This window comes from Glycine soja, chromosome 20 (assembly GCF_004193775.1).
Source record: "Glycine soja cultivar W05 chromosome 20, ASM419377v2, whole genome shotgun sequence".
Taxonomy (NCBI): Eukaryota; Viridiplantae; Streptophyta; class Magnoliopsida; order Fabales; family Fabaceae; genus Glycine; species Glycine soja.
This window is the reverse complement of record NC_041021.1, coordinates 24,215,398-24,232,349: the sequence shown is the minus strand read 5'-3', so window position 1 is coordinate 24,232,349 and position 16,952 is coordinate 24,215,398. Positions and strand designations below refer to the sequence as shown.

Here is a 16,952-nt window from a genome sequence, read left to right as displayed (position 1 = left end):
TGAATCGCATATTATGATAATTAGAAATTCATGCAAAATCAATCGCAAAACATACCCATGCAAACACTTAACATAAAATTTGTGGTCACCCAATCACTAAGGCTTAGGGTCCGTTTCCACATTCAGGCCAAATCAGTGTTTCAACGATTTCTCTTTTACCAAGTCATCCAAAAAATCCAAGTCCATTTAGGCATTCGGGAAAGTCTTTCATTGTTTTCACCCTCTGGGTACACATTTCTTTTTCAAAAACCTTTTGTGTTTTGATCCGCAAATTTTCTGAAGAAAACTGGTGATTGCTTCTTTTCCACAGCAAGTTAGTTTTTTTAGGAAAAACTTGAAACCCAACAAAAGTTTTAACCCAAGACTACATTACCAAAAGAACAAAGGGTGCGCGAAAAAATAAAATAAAGAAGCCACACAAAAGTTTTTTCATTTATTTTCTTTTGTTTCAAACAAAACATCACAACGAAACAACATAGCAAAATACTGAAAGCGATAAATAAAATGAATACAAGTTCACAAATTTAGAAGGCCCTGGTCAAGAGGCTTTGGTGTCCTCAGAGGAAGAAATCTATCACATCTGCCATGTCACCATCTCCCTCAGTTCCATCATCATCTCCTGGGGCCTCTGTGGGACCTACCCTTGCCTGAAAATTAGGCATGTCCCCAGGCCATGCAATAGTGGCCCTGAATTTCTTAGGAGTAGCCCATGGGTAAGGGTTGGGGTCCTGATGCTACTGGTGCAGGGTATACTAGTAAAAGATTTTGTTCAACTACACCTGGCCTCTATGGTTGGCTGCCTGTTGGTCAGCCAAATGTTGAATGTAGAGTTCCATCCTCTGCATATGAGCCGAGATGGACTCTAGAGATGGTGGCTATTGTAGAGGTGGTGGTGGTGTGTCTGTGGCCGGTTGCTACTACTGGTCTTGCCCCAGCTCCTTTGTCTGCCTTGGCATGCAGTATTTCTCAATGAACGACCTATTAATGGGAGGTCGGATGAGCTTTGTGGGTGTCACTATCACCCCATAGAATTGGTAGAGACCTGTGATCAAGGTTGGAAATCTCAATGCTCTGTTGGACTTTTCTGGGTCCACTGGGTGTCTTAGAAGTGTGATACCTGCAAATTGGTAAATGGCATTCGAGATAAGTTAGGCTACACAAACACTGATCTAGGTCAGAATAGCATAAACCAGCTAGCATTTAGGCAGCCGGAGATCAGAGTTATGGTTGTTGGGAAGGATGTTGCTGAGGAGAAGCATCATTCAGATCTGTGTCTAGGTGGTCATGCTAGTGCGCATGATCCACACCCGCCTTCCCATCATGCTTTGTGCAAAGTCCTGTCTCGGGGAGCACAGTAACTGGCCTATGGCCTCTTCATCAAATCCTGAGACCTGGTGATGTAGCTCCATGTTGAGCTTGTAGGCCTTGGATCTTCTTCATCAACAGAGTCCTTTGCTTCTTGAAGTTTAATGGAAATGGAATGAAGAAGGAAGGAAGATGATTGGAGACACCATTTCAAGGAGAAGATGAGTCAAGAAGAAGCTCACCACCATAGGAAGGCATGGATAAGAGCTTGAAGGTAGGAGAAGATGAGTGAAGAGAGAAGGAGAGAAGGAGCACGAAATTTTGTGCCTCAAAAGAGGACTGAACTTTGAAGTGTAATTCTCAAATGATCAAAGATGAAAAAAAATGCACACGCATAACCTCTATTTATAGCCTAAGTGTCACACAAAATTAGAGGGCAATTTGAATTTCTATTCAAATTTCGCTTGAATTTGAAATTGAATTTATCGAGCCAAATTTTGGAGCCAAAATTTCACTAATTATGATTAGTGAATTTTAGCTATGGTTTTAGCCCACTAATCCAATATCAAGTCCAAGATTATCCACTAAGTGTGCTTAGGTGTCATGAGGCATGTAAAGCATGAAGGACATGCACAAAGTGTGACTATATGATGTGGCAATGAGATGTAGCAAGCAAATACTCACCTCCCCCTCTAAATTTAATTGGATTGGGCTTTTTTCAATTCAATTAAATTTATTTCTCAACACACACATCAAATATTCACTTAATGCATGTGAAATTACAAAAATACCCCAAATACAAAAACTAGTTTAGGTGCCCTATAATATAAAGGCTGAAAAATCCTACATTTCTAGGGTACCCTACCTACATTATGGAGCCCTAAATACAAGGTCCAAAAATAATGAAATCCTAATCTAATATGTACAAAGATAAATGGGCTCATATATAGCTTCAAGAAAATCTTATAAGCCCTACAACTTCATCTTGTTTTATATAACCTTTGTTGTATGGAATATCAATCCTTCCCTCAAATTTCATTTGCTTTTTTAAATCTCTGATCTAACTACAACATTGTAAACCTTAAAAGGAAAAAATCAAACAAAACAAAAGGAGAAATGTTACCTAATCTCAATCTGAGAGAGCGATACTATAGTAGGAAACCATTCCTTTTAGCCTTCAAACTCAATTAGACAAAGTGGTTATGAGAACCCATAAATCTCCTTTTGTTTTAGCTTTTCACTCTCATATCTCCTTCTGTTTTAGCTTTCTCACATTCTTGATTTGGCATGGCATCAAAGTGATAGGGTCCATCCCTTGGTCGTTGAGGCAGAAAAGCTCATAGATGTGGGGCACAATGGAAAGTGGTTGAGGGAGAGGCGAGAGGTGTAGAGTTGTGAAAGTTAAAGCAAGAGAGTGAGGGTTTTAGGTGGAGAAGTAGAGGAACAGAGACAGAGAGGGGCGAGCATGAAAGAAGGCAAGGTTCACATTAAGGAACTTCTATCTTAATGTAAATAGACCCCATAGTGGCCTATTTAATCATGATGTAAAAGCTCAAGGTTCGTAGTCTTGCCATCTAGCTTTTTCACACTAATTAAATAAAAAAGTAGTTTTTGAGGCTGAGAAATAAGCAAAAACAAAATAAAAAGTTAAACTATCATAATTATCACGCTTTACCCCCTAGGTGTTTCATGCATCACTCGCTTAAAAGGTTCCTCTTTGTGTATAGGGGGAGGAAGGGATGCATGGAATTATTGTGCCTATTGTGGGACTTTTCAAGCGAAATGGAGGTGAGGGTAAAAGTATGTTGGACTTGAGTTCATATATCACATGGTTAAATGTCCCATCAATGGGTTTGTTTTCATCAAGATGGAACCTGGTTATTAGTTTTTGGGATAGAGATGAGCAAAAACAAAATAAAAAATTAAACTATCATCTCTCACGTTTACCGTTAGGCTTATATTTTTATGCTTCTCTACGACTTTCCTCTTTTATATGGGGAGGAAAGGATATGAAGATTATTTTTTTCGAATGTGGAACTTTTCATGTGATGGAAATAGAGTGAAAAAATGTAAGTTTTTATACATCATGATTAAATGGACCACACACTTTACCCCTAGGACAATCGTTTCTATGCCTCTCTTGCTAATTTCCTCATTATATAATTGGAGCAAAGGATGCATGGCGTTATTTTGCCAAATATGAGACATTTTTCATATGAAGGGTAAGGGAGGATGAAAGAATTGGGGACTTAAGTTTTTATGTGTCTTGATTAAATAGCCCTCAATGGGGTTGTCCATATATATATATATATATATATATAAAGGTCAATGGTTATAAAGCATCAAGAAAGGGTCTCACAATTTATTGAATATAGAATAAGAAATACTAAGACTTAAGCTTTTGAGGGGGAGACACGAGAAAAAAAGAAATAAAAACTTAAACTATCAAGGGTCTCACAATTTATATAGTCTATAAATACTGATTGTTTTCCCATTTATATAGGAAGAGGAAAGGATACATGAGATTATTTTGTCCAATGTGAGACTTTTTCATGAGAAATGAATGAAAGTGAAAGTATGTGAAACTTGAGCTTTTAATATATAATATTAAATATGCCACTATCGTGTCTATTTACAATAAAATAAAAGTGGGGTTTTAGTTTTTGAGGCAAAGAAATGAGCACAGGAAAAATAAAAAGAAAAAGATTCACAGGTCGCACGCTTTGCCTTTAATTACTCCTATATCTTTTTTATGCTTCACTCGCTTAAAAGTTTCCTTGTCCTATAGGGGGAGGAAAGGATGCATGTGATTATTTTGTCCAATGTGGGACTTTTTCATGTGAAAGGAAGGAGATGGTGAAAGTATATGGGACTTATGTTTTTACATATTATGGTTAATTGGCCCACTATTGGGTTTCTTTCATCAAGATGAAAGCTGATTTTAGTTTTTGAGGTAGAGATATGAGCAAAACCAAAATAAAAAATTAAACTATCACATGTCTCACGCTTATCGCAAAGGCTATATTTTTTTAATATGCTTATCTTCCTTAACGTTTTAATCCTTATATCAGGGAAGGAAAGGATGCTTGAAATTATTTCTCCAATGTGGAAACTTTTAATGTGAATTGAAGGAGAGAGTGGAAGAATATGGAATTTGAGTTTTTATATATCATGAGTAAATGGACAACTACATAGTTGGTTTTCATCAAGATGGAAGTTGATTTTAGTTTTTAAGGTACATATATAAGCAAAATGAAAATAAAAATTAAATTATCTCAAATGTCACACTTTACCCCTAGGCTAATCTTTTCTATGCCTGTCTTGCTTAATGGTTTCCTCCTTATATAGTGGGAGCAAAGGATGCATGAGATTATTTTGCCAAATGTGAGACTTTATCATATGAAGGGAAGGAGAGAGTTAAAGAATGCTAGACTTGAGATTTTGTATGTCACAATTAAATAGCCCATAATGGGTTCATTTTCATCAAGATACAAAGAACATATTCCGCAACAGTTTAAATAGTTTATCCAAGCAAAAAGTGAAAATTTAACAAAAAAATTCCAAGGACATGTTTAAAGTCATAAAATTTAACTAATATGATGAAGTAACCTTTATATATGCATCAGCCACCAAGTAGTCCAAGTGAACATAAAATTTGTAAATATATCAAATTCGATAAAGATTCACCATCACTCAAACATGCAAACAAAATAAGTCTCAAAAAATAAAAGAAACTAAAAGTAATAAACTGAAAAATTTATCTGTGCAAACTGGCTTACTCTCTTAGTTTTCCCTTCATGAAAAAGGGATATCCCCTTTATATATACTAGCACAAGCACACCTATTGTCATGTCTACGTGTCTGCATTTCTATTGTGTTATATTATATATAAATTAAAGACAGAAAACATTGGTATTCTCATATATTTATTTTATTGTTAAAAAATAATTCTTATATTTCTTAAAAAAAACACATTTAAGGTTTTTGAGAATAAAACTAAAAATCTAAGAAAATAGCTGGATAGTATGAAATCTTAAATTTAAGTTTTTCTAAACAAAAATAGTTAGTTTATTATGTTCATCATTAAAAGGGTTAAAAATATACTTTATCCAATACTGTCATTAACAAATAAGAAATACTAAGACTTATGTTTTTGAGGGGGAGACACAAGAAAAAATAAAACAAAAACTTAAACTATCATGGGTTTCACAGTTTACCACTATGTCTATAATACAGGAAGAGGAAAGGATATATGACATTATTTTGTCCAATGTGGGACTTTTTCATGAGAAATGAATGAAAGAGTGAAAGTATGTGAAACTTGAGCTTTTAATATATAATATTATATATGCCACTATCGTGTCTATCTACAATAAAATAAAAGTTGGGTTTTAGTTTTTGAGGTAAAGAAATGAGCACAGGAAAAATAAAAAGATAAACATTCATAGGTCGCACGCTTTGCTTTTAATTACGCCTATATTTTTTTTATGTTTCACCGTTTAAAAGTTTCCCTGTCCTATAGGGGGAGGAGAGGATGCATGTGATTATTTTGTCCAATGTGGGACTTTTTCATGTGAAGGGAAGGAGAAGGTGAAAGTATATGGGACTTATGTTTTTATATATTGTGGTTAATTGGCCCACTATTGGGTTGCTTACTCTCTTAGTGGAATAAAAGAAAATGAGTGATAAACTAAAAAATTTATGTGTGCCAACTTGCTTACTTTCCTAGTTTTCCCTTCATGTGCAGTGTCACTACAGAACAAAGTCAACCTCACACCAATATTTGCGGGCATACACTCCTTTCAAATTGTTGCCACCATGGTCAACATTTGGCACATTGCTAAGAAGGGGGAACTTAAAAAATAGAGGATAGGAGAGAATAGCGAAGCACGAGGTTTTTCTTTTTTAGTTTGTACGTATTCAGGAGGATGAATGAATAGAAAATGAAACAATTGTGTCAATCACTCTATTTGTGGGACGAAAAAACCGTGAAGCACAAAGACTGAGCAATTACCTCATCAACTAGGTTTTTGTACATGTTCTCTTTTCCCATAAAATCTTTTAGATTCCCATTTTATCCTTGAATTTATACATGTATTGGAGTTGTAGTAGGGGGTTCTAGAATAATTTAATGGCAACATGATACAAAAAGAGTGTTCATGAAAAAGGGATATCCCCTTTACATATACTAGCACAAGCACACGTGTTGTCATGCCTGTATGTCTGCATTTCTATTGTGTTATATTATATATAAATTAAAGGGAGAAAACATAGGTATTCTCATATATTTATTTTATTGTTAAAAAAAATTCTTATATTTATTTAAAGAAAACAAATTTCCAATTTTTAAGAATAAAACTAAAAATTAAAGGAAGTAGTGGAATGGTTTGGGATTTTAAAAACAAAAAGCACTACTAGAATTTATTGATTTAACATCACACGGTTAACGTTGGTTATTGAAAAAACCGATGTTAACAAAACCACAGTGGCATTTTGGTAAATAATTTGAGTTAAGTAACATCAGTTTTGAAAAAATCGATGTTAATCAGTTGACTTTAACATCAGTTTTTGGATAAACCGATGTTAAACATGAGATCGTTAACATCAGTTATTAAAAAACCGATGTTAACGTCAACTGATTAACATCAGTTTTTTGAAAACTGATGTTAACGAAACTTGTTAACATCGGTTTTTAACATTGGATGTTAAAAACCAATGTTAACATGATATTGTTAACATCGGGTTTTTAATAAACTAATGTTAACCAATAGAGGTTAACATCAGTTTTCTTTAAAATAAAACCGATGTTGTGTTATACATAAATGAAAACCCAAAGCATCTATTGACAAAGCCTTCCTCTTCTCCCTTTCACCCGCAAGACCTATCATCGTTGTTTGCGACCTACGACCGCCATTTGCGACCTATCACCGCCATCTCCTTCTCACCATTGTCGCCGCTGGGGTTTGCGAATTTTGTTGGGATTTGTGACTATAGTGAGGAGGAGCATCCTCCATTGGAGTCTGACATCAAAGCAAGGTACATGTTGTGCTTCTTTTCTCATTTTTGTGAGCTTTTCCAAGCTTGTTTTTTTCAATAGATGTTTTTATATCACTGGTTCTTTGCAAGCTTTTTTTTTCAATAAATTGGTGCAATTCAAACTAATAAAACTTCCCAAATAAGCCTTCACTATTTTCTGATATGATATCAATTGTTGAATTTGCTATTTCGATTACAAGTGAATGTGAGTTTTGGTGCTTAGATAGATTAAAAAGTGAGGCTTAGGGGGAAAAACCGGATGCTATATTGGTTTGTTAATAGGTGGTTTGAACTGTGTGGATAGCCAAAGGTTTTCATTTTCACTACCCGTATCTTAATTTCCACATAGATATGTCTTCTTTGTCTTTATTGTTTTTCAAATTTCGCATGTATGGTTTAAGGAGGTTGAAGTTAGTTTCTACTAATTATGAAAGATATGAGATGGTTTTGAGACAACTTTGAACATGTTGAAGACTTAAAGTTGTTTCTGAATTTTGAATCTTTTACATGGTTTCGACTGAGAAAACTACCTTGTTGATATATTTATCAAATTCAATATAGTCTTTTTCAATAGATTTTTTTATATCACTAGGACTTTGCAAGCTTGTTTCTTTTTTCAATAAATTCGTGCAGATGCAAACTAATAAAATTTCCCTAATAATCCTTCATTGTTTTGTGATATGATATTAGTTGTTGAAGTTGCTATTTCGATTACAAGTGAGTGTGATTTTTGGTGCTTGTATAGATTAAAAAGTGAGGCTTTGGGGGGAAAACCGGATGCTACATTGGTTTGTTAACAGGTGGTTTGAACTGTGTGGATAGCTAGAGCTTTTCATTTTCACTACCTGTATCTTAATTTCCACATAGATATGTCTTCTTTGTCTTTATTGTTTTTTAAATTTCGCATGTAGGGTTTAAGGAGGTTGATGTTAGTTTCTACTAATTATGAAAGATATGAGATGGTTTTGAGTCAGCTTTGAACATGTTGAAGACTTAGAGTTGTTTCGGAATTTTGAATCTTTTACATGATTTCGACTGAGAAAACTACCTTCTTGATATATTTATCAAATTCAATATAGTCTTTTTCAATAGATGTTTTTATATCATTGGGTCTTTGCAAGCTTTTTTTTTCAATAAATTGGTGCAGTTTCAAAATAATAAAACTTCCCTAATAATCCTTTACTGTTTTGTGATATGGTATCAGTTGTTGAAGTTGTTATTTTGATTACAAGTGAGTGTGAGTTTTGGTGCTTATATAGATTAAAAAGTGAGGCTTAGGGGGGAAAAACTGGATGCTATATTGGTTTGTTAACAGGTGGTTTGAACTGTGTGGATAGCCAGAGGTTTTCATTTTCACTACCCGTTTCTTAATTTCCACATAGATATGTCTTCTTTGTCTTTAATGTTTTCCAAATTTTGCATGTAGGGTTTAAGGAGGTTGAGGTTAGTTTCTACTAATTATGAAAGATATGAGATGGTTTTGAGTCAGCTTTGAACATGTTGAAGACTTGAAGTTGTTTCTAAATTTTGAATCTTTTACATGGTTTCGGCTGAGAAAACTACCTTTTTGATATTTTTATCAAATTCAATATAGCCTTTTATGGTTTGAACTTTGGAATGTATTTTACTTTCATGTTTATTGTAGTTGGTAATGCATAATAATCATAGGTTCTAGCACAATCTAGCTTTAGAGTGTTAGTTTAATGGGGGTATACTATTTCATAGTAAATTATGTCATGAATTTGTTATGGTTTCAGTTTTGTTATTAATTTTTAGGTTAATTGTTCGTTAGCAATATTTGCTAGTGTAGCCTATCATGTGGTGAAGTTTTGACTTGATGCACAACTTTCAAATAAAGATAACAATATGTGGTAGATTATAGCATTTGTTGGATTGAAGCACATTTGCATATATATGCTTCTTTCATATCAAAGTTTTGCACAATTTTAGGCTGGAGAGTGTCATTGTAAAGGGTAAGAAGTCTACCCTATTGTGGACAAATCATGAGTTTAGAGTGAAGTGAAGTTTGTAGAGTCTCTAAGTTCAAGAAAATAGGACACTTAGGGCTCACCTGTGTGCAATTTTAGATTATAATAGAAATTTTCAAAAGTACAACTTATTACTTAATTATGTATGCAATTGAACTATTATTGGCACCTAGGCCTTACTTCTAAAACACCAACAAGAACCTAAGGAGAATGACATGTATCTCCATTACTGTTATAAGTAATGTTGTACTCTATTTTTTTACCTATAGTATGATGAAGGGATATAGGCTTCAATATTTTTGTTTAAGCAAGTTGAGTCTATTCAAAAGACAGAACTTAGACCTTTTGATGCAAATAAGCAAAGTTTTTGGTATTATTCTCTAATCAAAACTAGACTTTCATCTTAACAATCAGCATGATGAAAAATATTTTATAGTGGGAGAGTGGGAACGGGTGGCACCATCACAGGGAGCCAGGAACTCCAATTCTGGAGCATATTTTTTATAGTTGTGATCTTGATTTTATATTTAAGACAATTCCTAAGGCTATAAAGTGAAGATCTAGGACAATAAACTAATTAAGATGAGCACTTATTACGGTAGAGGGCTGATATTGTCTCCAATTCCCAACATCTCTTACTATTAGCAATTGGAAACCTCGCCCTTTGTTTAATTAGCTAAGATATTGAACAGAAACAAAACCTATAATATTTCTCAGAAAGAAACGGTGTAGTAAACCATTGGGCACCTAGATTTATCAGAAAGAGATGGTGTACATAAAGCATGAAGATCTGTCTAAAATAGCACACGGTGGTCAATGTCTCAGCATCTTTGTTATACAGTTGTAGATTCTGCAAGTCAATTTACATTATTGTTAATTACCTAACTTATTGTTTTAAATTCATACATAATTTACTTTGTGTTAACAACAATAGGCATATGACTGAGACAAGTATGCGAGCTGGGAATGCCGATGCGTGTGTGGATTCCTCGAGCCATAGTCCATCCAGAGATCTGCACAATCATAATTTGAATTAGAAAGTTACATTAAGAACTGGATGTAGAATTCAAAACGAAATATGTACCTAGGAGCCTACCTGAATGGGTAAGTTAAAATGAACAAATGAATTTAAATAATGTATAACAGTATAATAACCTATATTGGTCTCCACTACAGTGCACATTGGCAAATGGTTGTCATTTTGCCTAAGGAAAACGTTGTCATTTGGTTTTGTTCATTGCATAATAGGTCAGACAACTACCTCAAAGGAATAATTAATAGGCCAGTGTTATTTTTCAATACATTTGCATTAGCATTAGTCGGGAACATCAATATTTTAATTGTACAATAAGCATCCATGTTTGTACTCAACAGTGCTTTGAAAGGACTTGACGATACTCCACAAAGTAAATCCAAGGCTGGTACTAGACAATTGGAAGCAAAGAGATTGAAGACGCTTGACATCCAGTGGGCAAAGTATTATTTGAAAGTTAGAAATGAAACTTATGTTTAGGAAATTTTGTAATTGTAGTTTACTTGCTTTAAATTTTTTACAATTCATGTCTCCTTAACATTAAATATTCGTTTAATTCATTGTTATTAATAAATTTCTCTTGAAATTTCTGGTAAAAACTGTTTCAAAATAGAATGAAAATTATATATGTTGTGTGGTCTGATTTATAATTTGCATGTTAATTTTTGGGTTTATTGAAAAGATAGACAGCCTATTAAAAAAGTTCTTAAAAACAAAATTGATTTTTTTAAAAAATCAATGTTAATGTATATTAAAAACATCGGTTTTCTAAAAAACCGATGTTAAGTGCCAACGTTAACATCGGTTTTAAATAACCGATGTTGTAAATTTACGTTAACATCGATTTTTAAAAACCGATGTTAACGATAATACTTTCAACGTCGGTACTTTCAACATCGATTAATAACCGATATTGAAAGATCTAAATAACCGATGTTAAAAGCTTATTTTCTAGTACTGAAGAAATAACAATATTTAAGTAATACTGATTTATTTAAGAAAAATCTAAGAAAATAGTGTGATAGCAAGAAATTTTTAATTTAAAATGATATTGTTTTTCTAAACAATAATAGTTAGTTTATTATGTTCATCCTTAAAAGAGTTAAAAATATACTTTATCCAATACCATCATAAACAAATATGAATCTCGATCATAATAGTTATTTTAAAAAGTTGATTTATAATTAATTATTAGTTTATTAAAATTAAAATAAAAAATTGGAGTATTTTGAATTTTAAAATTGAAAAAAAAATTGACAGTTTTTAAAAAATAGTGATTTCTTTGGAAAAGCTAAGATGAGAATAGTGAGATAGTTTTGAAATTTAAAATTAAAAGGTATTTTTTTAAAATAACAATAGTTTGAAATTCTTGAAAAATTAAAATAATTAAAATATTATCATTAAAAAATTCGATTTTCATCTCAAAAAAATCTATTAAACAAATGAAAATAAAAGGATTCAAACTTCCCATCACAAGGAAAGTTCCTAAGATTTGTTATTACTCTTGGGAAATCAAGAAGCAAGTACAAGATAAAGATGTCATCCCACAATAATGCATTTCAGTTCCTCTAGCTTATAATGGATCACATCAAGAATGTAGATTAGAGATGCAATATAATAAGGAAAGCAAAGCAAATCATCAATCCACCATTAAGAAGTAGTCAACTAGTAGGTAAAAGAATTCATTACAACCAAAATAACAAGATATGAGACTAATGCTAATAAAGGTACTTCTATTTCTTACAACAAAAATAAAATGAAAAAAAAATCAATTTACAAAGCAAGGTAGTACTACTCAAGAAACCTTCAATACCATATACCATGTTCACAACAGTTCCATTATCAGGTAAGCAAGCAAATGTGACTTTTCACACTACTAACAATTACTTTCCAATTGATCATGCTTCAAATATTTTCAGGAAGATATAAATTGTTTAAACTATAGAGGTATATTAATAATGCAATCTTCCATTAATCTATTAATAATCTACACACTAAATACATTTACATCAGACAATGGTGTTGCACCCCCGTTAGCATGGCACAATCACAATAGTTAACAAAAGTAAACAGTAAACACCAATAACAAGCATGGAGCACCAGGAATGCACTTAACCAATATCTTTGGTAAACCAATATCAATCATTTATGAATTATGAGCAGCACAATCACAATAGTTAAGAGAAAAATCATCTTGAGAGATACCTACGCCACTGTACATAATGAAAAGATGGGAGTACAAAAATGTATGACATAGCATACTACAAATAAAGCACAACATATAGTGAGATAAAGTTTCGAAAGTCATGATTCTACCTGACAGAAAGAATTCAAATTTTTGGTGACCCTGCATCAGACCCGGAGGCTGAGGAGCTATCACTATCAGAATCTACAAAAATAAAATAAATAAAAATGAGACAGAACACTAGACTAAAATGATACGCAACGGTAAACATGCATTAGCATGAATAATACGTCAGATATCTCTTGACTAAATAATTAATAAAAGTACCACTTGAAGAAGAGCCTGAATCACCGCTGGAGCTGCTTGAACTACTGGTCTTACTCCCATTATCCACTGGAATTTGTCCTTCCTCGGGCAAGGATGGGGGAACATTTCTTTCATCTGATCATAAACAGGCAAACTGGTTTGCCTTTGGCGTCTTCTTCTCCTTCTCAACAATTTCAGCAACTCCTTAATTATTCTCCAACACTGACACACTCAACTGATGCAAAGGCTAGGTAGGCTCTCAAGGTGTAACAACACCAGTTGCCACCTCCAAGTGAGCCCTCTTAGCTCCAACCCCATTACCAATCCCATGATCCACCATCATATCAGAATTACCATACCCACCAAGCACCCCCAACTTCACCTCAATCCTATTCACCAAACTCCTAACCCTATTAAGCTCACCCTATTAAATCTTATTTTAAAAATTAGAGAGGGGTTTGAGTTAAATTGTTTGTGATTACCTTTTCCTTTTTCCAAAACATCATCATGTAGTGCATATGAATAAAAAAAATATGAAAATTTTAACCATTGCCCTAAGAGAAATGAATAAGAAATCGAAAGTAGATAATTTTTTTAAGAAAGTGCAACATTTTTTTGGGTTATTGAGTGAATCAAAACCAATTAACACCCCTTACTCACTTATGTTCTTTTACTAACAGAATAAGATAGATTAGGCCATCCTATGGCAGTTAAAAGTGTATACAAGGAAGTAATAGTACCTGCCACCATATTGAAACTATATCGATCAAATCAATCACTTCCAATGCAAATGTGTTTAGTGCTTCCCATGTAACAGTGAGGCCAATATAGATACATAAGAATAGCCATTTTGGAGTGAAGTACCCTCCACCTTTATTTGTGCCAGTTGAGAGTAGGATTATACTCTGCAACGTTTGTGATCTTGCATATGCCTTTTCCAACCATGAAAAGCATGAGTTACCATGTAAACATTCTCTGAAAATATTGACTAGAAAACAGAAGTTTCACCATATTACCTGAGTCCCTATCCTAGCTACAAGCCCTATGGTCTCAAGTCAAGCACAAAACCATGAAGAAAATGGTCCCCATTTTGGACCAGCTAAATGGGCAGCCCAAAAGTACAGAGAACCAGTCATCTGTTAGATTGAATTGGAAGTCAAAGTTAGTTCTGATAATCAAGTACTTTTATAATGTCCATTTTCCTCTATGAAAAAAGTTTTCTGCCCCTTCACAGATATCCTATTTCAAAGTCACTCCTATAAAAAACATTGTTGGACACTAAATATAGACACCTTTTCCAGTTAAGCTTTGAACCTTGGTTCGCCATATTACAAAAAACTAACCCCTTCTACTAGACCCAATTCCCATTGGACAAAACGGCTATTAATGACTCTATTTTATAATTAAAAATGACATATTTTATTTTTTCAAAATTGAAGCAAATTCATAATAGCACACCAATTCAGAATATCTTGAACAATAAAAATGTTATGACATTTTATAATTAACAAAGCCTGGAAATGCAGCCACTACAAATAAGTTGCACAAATCAATTTTGTGAGAAGAGACAAACCGGGAAGGATGAGCATATCTCAGCCATTGCAATCCCAACAAACCAAGTGAAGAAAGAAACCACTACCCACCCCCAAACAAGAGTTGCAAGGCCTGCATATTGAAGACTAGAACCATAGAGAGGTGTAATTCTTGTGAAAAGGGTCATTGTGGAAAATGATATTGCCAGAGTCTTAAACATAGTCTGCACCATAAATCGAAAAGTTAAATAGATTTAACTAAAGAAAACTAGGATCAAGAATCAACTCCATCAAAAACAAGATGGCAAAAATATATAAAAAAATAAAATAAAAAATACCATTTCTCTTCTCAGTTCTTGCTTCTAACTAAGCTCATTGAGCCTCTTCTCTGCTAAATCCATAGTTGTGTTTCCTGTCACTTGTGCAAAGCTACTTTCACTCCCCAAAGAACTAGGCTTCTGTTGAGGAGTTCCCAACGGTGGTAGGAGGAGGAGGAGGAACAGCGTTCACGGTGCTAATGGTGTTACCTTTTTTCTTCGAACCTTTCAACGCTTTCCTAGTGTAAACCTTACAATTAGTGTACCTCTGCTTCCCTTTGGCTCCATCATCTCCAACTATTGGCCCCAAAGCCATACATCCAAAAACCCTAATTCATTTTCCCTCAACCTAAAACCTTCACCAAACCCTAGAATTCGAAACCTAAGGTTTTATGGAAAACAACGACTCGCACACGGAGAAAGAACAATAATAACCTAGAACTTCCACCAAATTAAATCCATAAAATAGAAATGAATCGACGAAGAAGAAGAAAGCGAGGTTCGCGATAGAGCATAGAGTAGGTTTGGAGCTAGCGTTACCTCAGTTCCGATCAGATCTCAGACTTTCTCTCTCTAAAGACAGTGTTTCTCACTCTAGAACTCTCTTTCAGTGTGTTTCTCTTCTCTCTGTGTGAGATATCGTATCCTCTTATCGTGTTACAGGTGTACGACAACGGTGGGTGCGTGTGAGGAATCGTGGACCACTCATGGGGCTTTTAAATTCAATTGAGATAACGATGGTTTTTTAATAAAACCCGTCGTTATTTTTATGACCAACACACATTCTAAGGCGGTTTTCAATAACCGTGATAGAATGTGCGTCGTAAAAGGCTATTTTTAGAAAGATAATTACAAAAATGTCACCGGCTCGTTTTCTAGGGTGGTTCCAAAAGAACCGTCGCAGAATAGCTGTAGTAAAAACACACATTTCTAGTAGTGGTACTCTTTTTTTAACTTCTTGTTTATATATATATATATATATATATATATATATATATATATATATATATATATATATAGTATTTCTCATTTAATAATTTACTTTTTGTGTTGCCACATTTCTTTTTTCTTTCATTTAAGCATGACACTTGAACCAAGGGGATATAATAGGTGTGTGAGTACTGTAAATCCAATAGTGTAGTATTCAATTCTTGTGCATAAAAAAATGACAATTGAAGGCTCCCTGTCATTAGAAAATGTTCATGACAATTTATTAATTAGTTATGTATTATTCATTAGACATAATTGACCATGACAAATTAGTTGTGTTAAGCTTAGAGTAAAATTTTAATTAAAAATAAGATAGAAAATGGATAAAAAGAATATATTTATTTTAAAAAATCATTATTTTATTTTATTTTAATGATTTTTCTTCAATTAAATATTATTATTATTATTCGTGTTTTGCTATCAACCAAAGAAATCTTTGGTGTCTATTAGGAAGTTAAATAAATAAATAATTTTTAAATAGAGAAAGTGTTGTGTTTTTTAAAGTTTAATTAGATTTTTTGAATAATCAAAATAGAATTTAATTAAATATAATTGTCATCCAATTAAAGATAGACATGAGTATAATAAAATTGTTAACTTCAAAAAATATTTTAAAATTGTTCTTACAATAGTTTTTAATTGACTTGTAGTATGTAAAAGCAAAATCAAATTAAAATAAAAAAATGGAACAATCTACTACAAAAAAACGCTTTTTATATTGGTTTGAAATGACCTATTACATCGGCTATATGGTCGATGTCTATGTAGGAGATAACCAATCTGAAATGTCTAGATTGGTTTAAAACACCCTTTTTACAATAGCTTTTAATTGACTTGAAGTATGTAAAAGCAAAACTCAAATTAAAATAAAAAATGGAATAAACTACTACAAAAAATGCTTTTTACATCGGTTAAAAATGACCTATTACATCGACGGTAAGGTCGATGTCTATGTAGGAGATAACCAATCTAAAAGCATATCTTAAATGCCTAGATTGGTTTAAAATATCATATTTACATCGATTTTTCCTCATAAACAACCAATGTACCTTTTACATCCATTATTTCTTTCATTGATCTTAAAAAAACCTTTTTACACCAGTTATTTCACTAACTAACCTAAAAGGAAAGAAAAATAACTAAGAAAATCCAATTAAAACAGTTTTAAGATGAAGATAATTCACCCAAGACATACTAAAATTAACTTCTATCAAATGTTCTCAAGTTCTACTTTAGATACTTAATTGACAACAAACTGAA

At 33.1% G+C, this 16,952-nt stretch overlaps 1 long non-coding RNA gene across 1 annotated transcript; it reads right to left on the bottom strand.

Annotated features, from left to right (window-relative positions):
* Nucleotides 1-10,085: 10,085 nt before the first annotated feature.
* Nucleotides 10,086-15,464, bottom strand: LOC114401469. The gene is made up of 5 exons (XR_003664278.1): nt 14,427-15,464; nt 13,870-13,989; nt 12,875-13,785; nt 12,679-12,751; nt 10,086-10,342 (listed from the first exon to the last, which is right to left on the bottom strand). It is a non-coding gene; the product is annotated as an uncharacterized LOC114401469 (long non-coding RNA).
* Between the last annotated feature and the right edge of the window lie 1,488 nt (nt 15,465-16,952).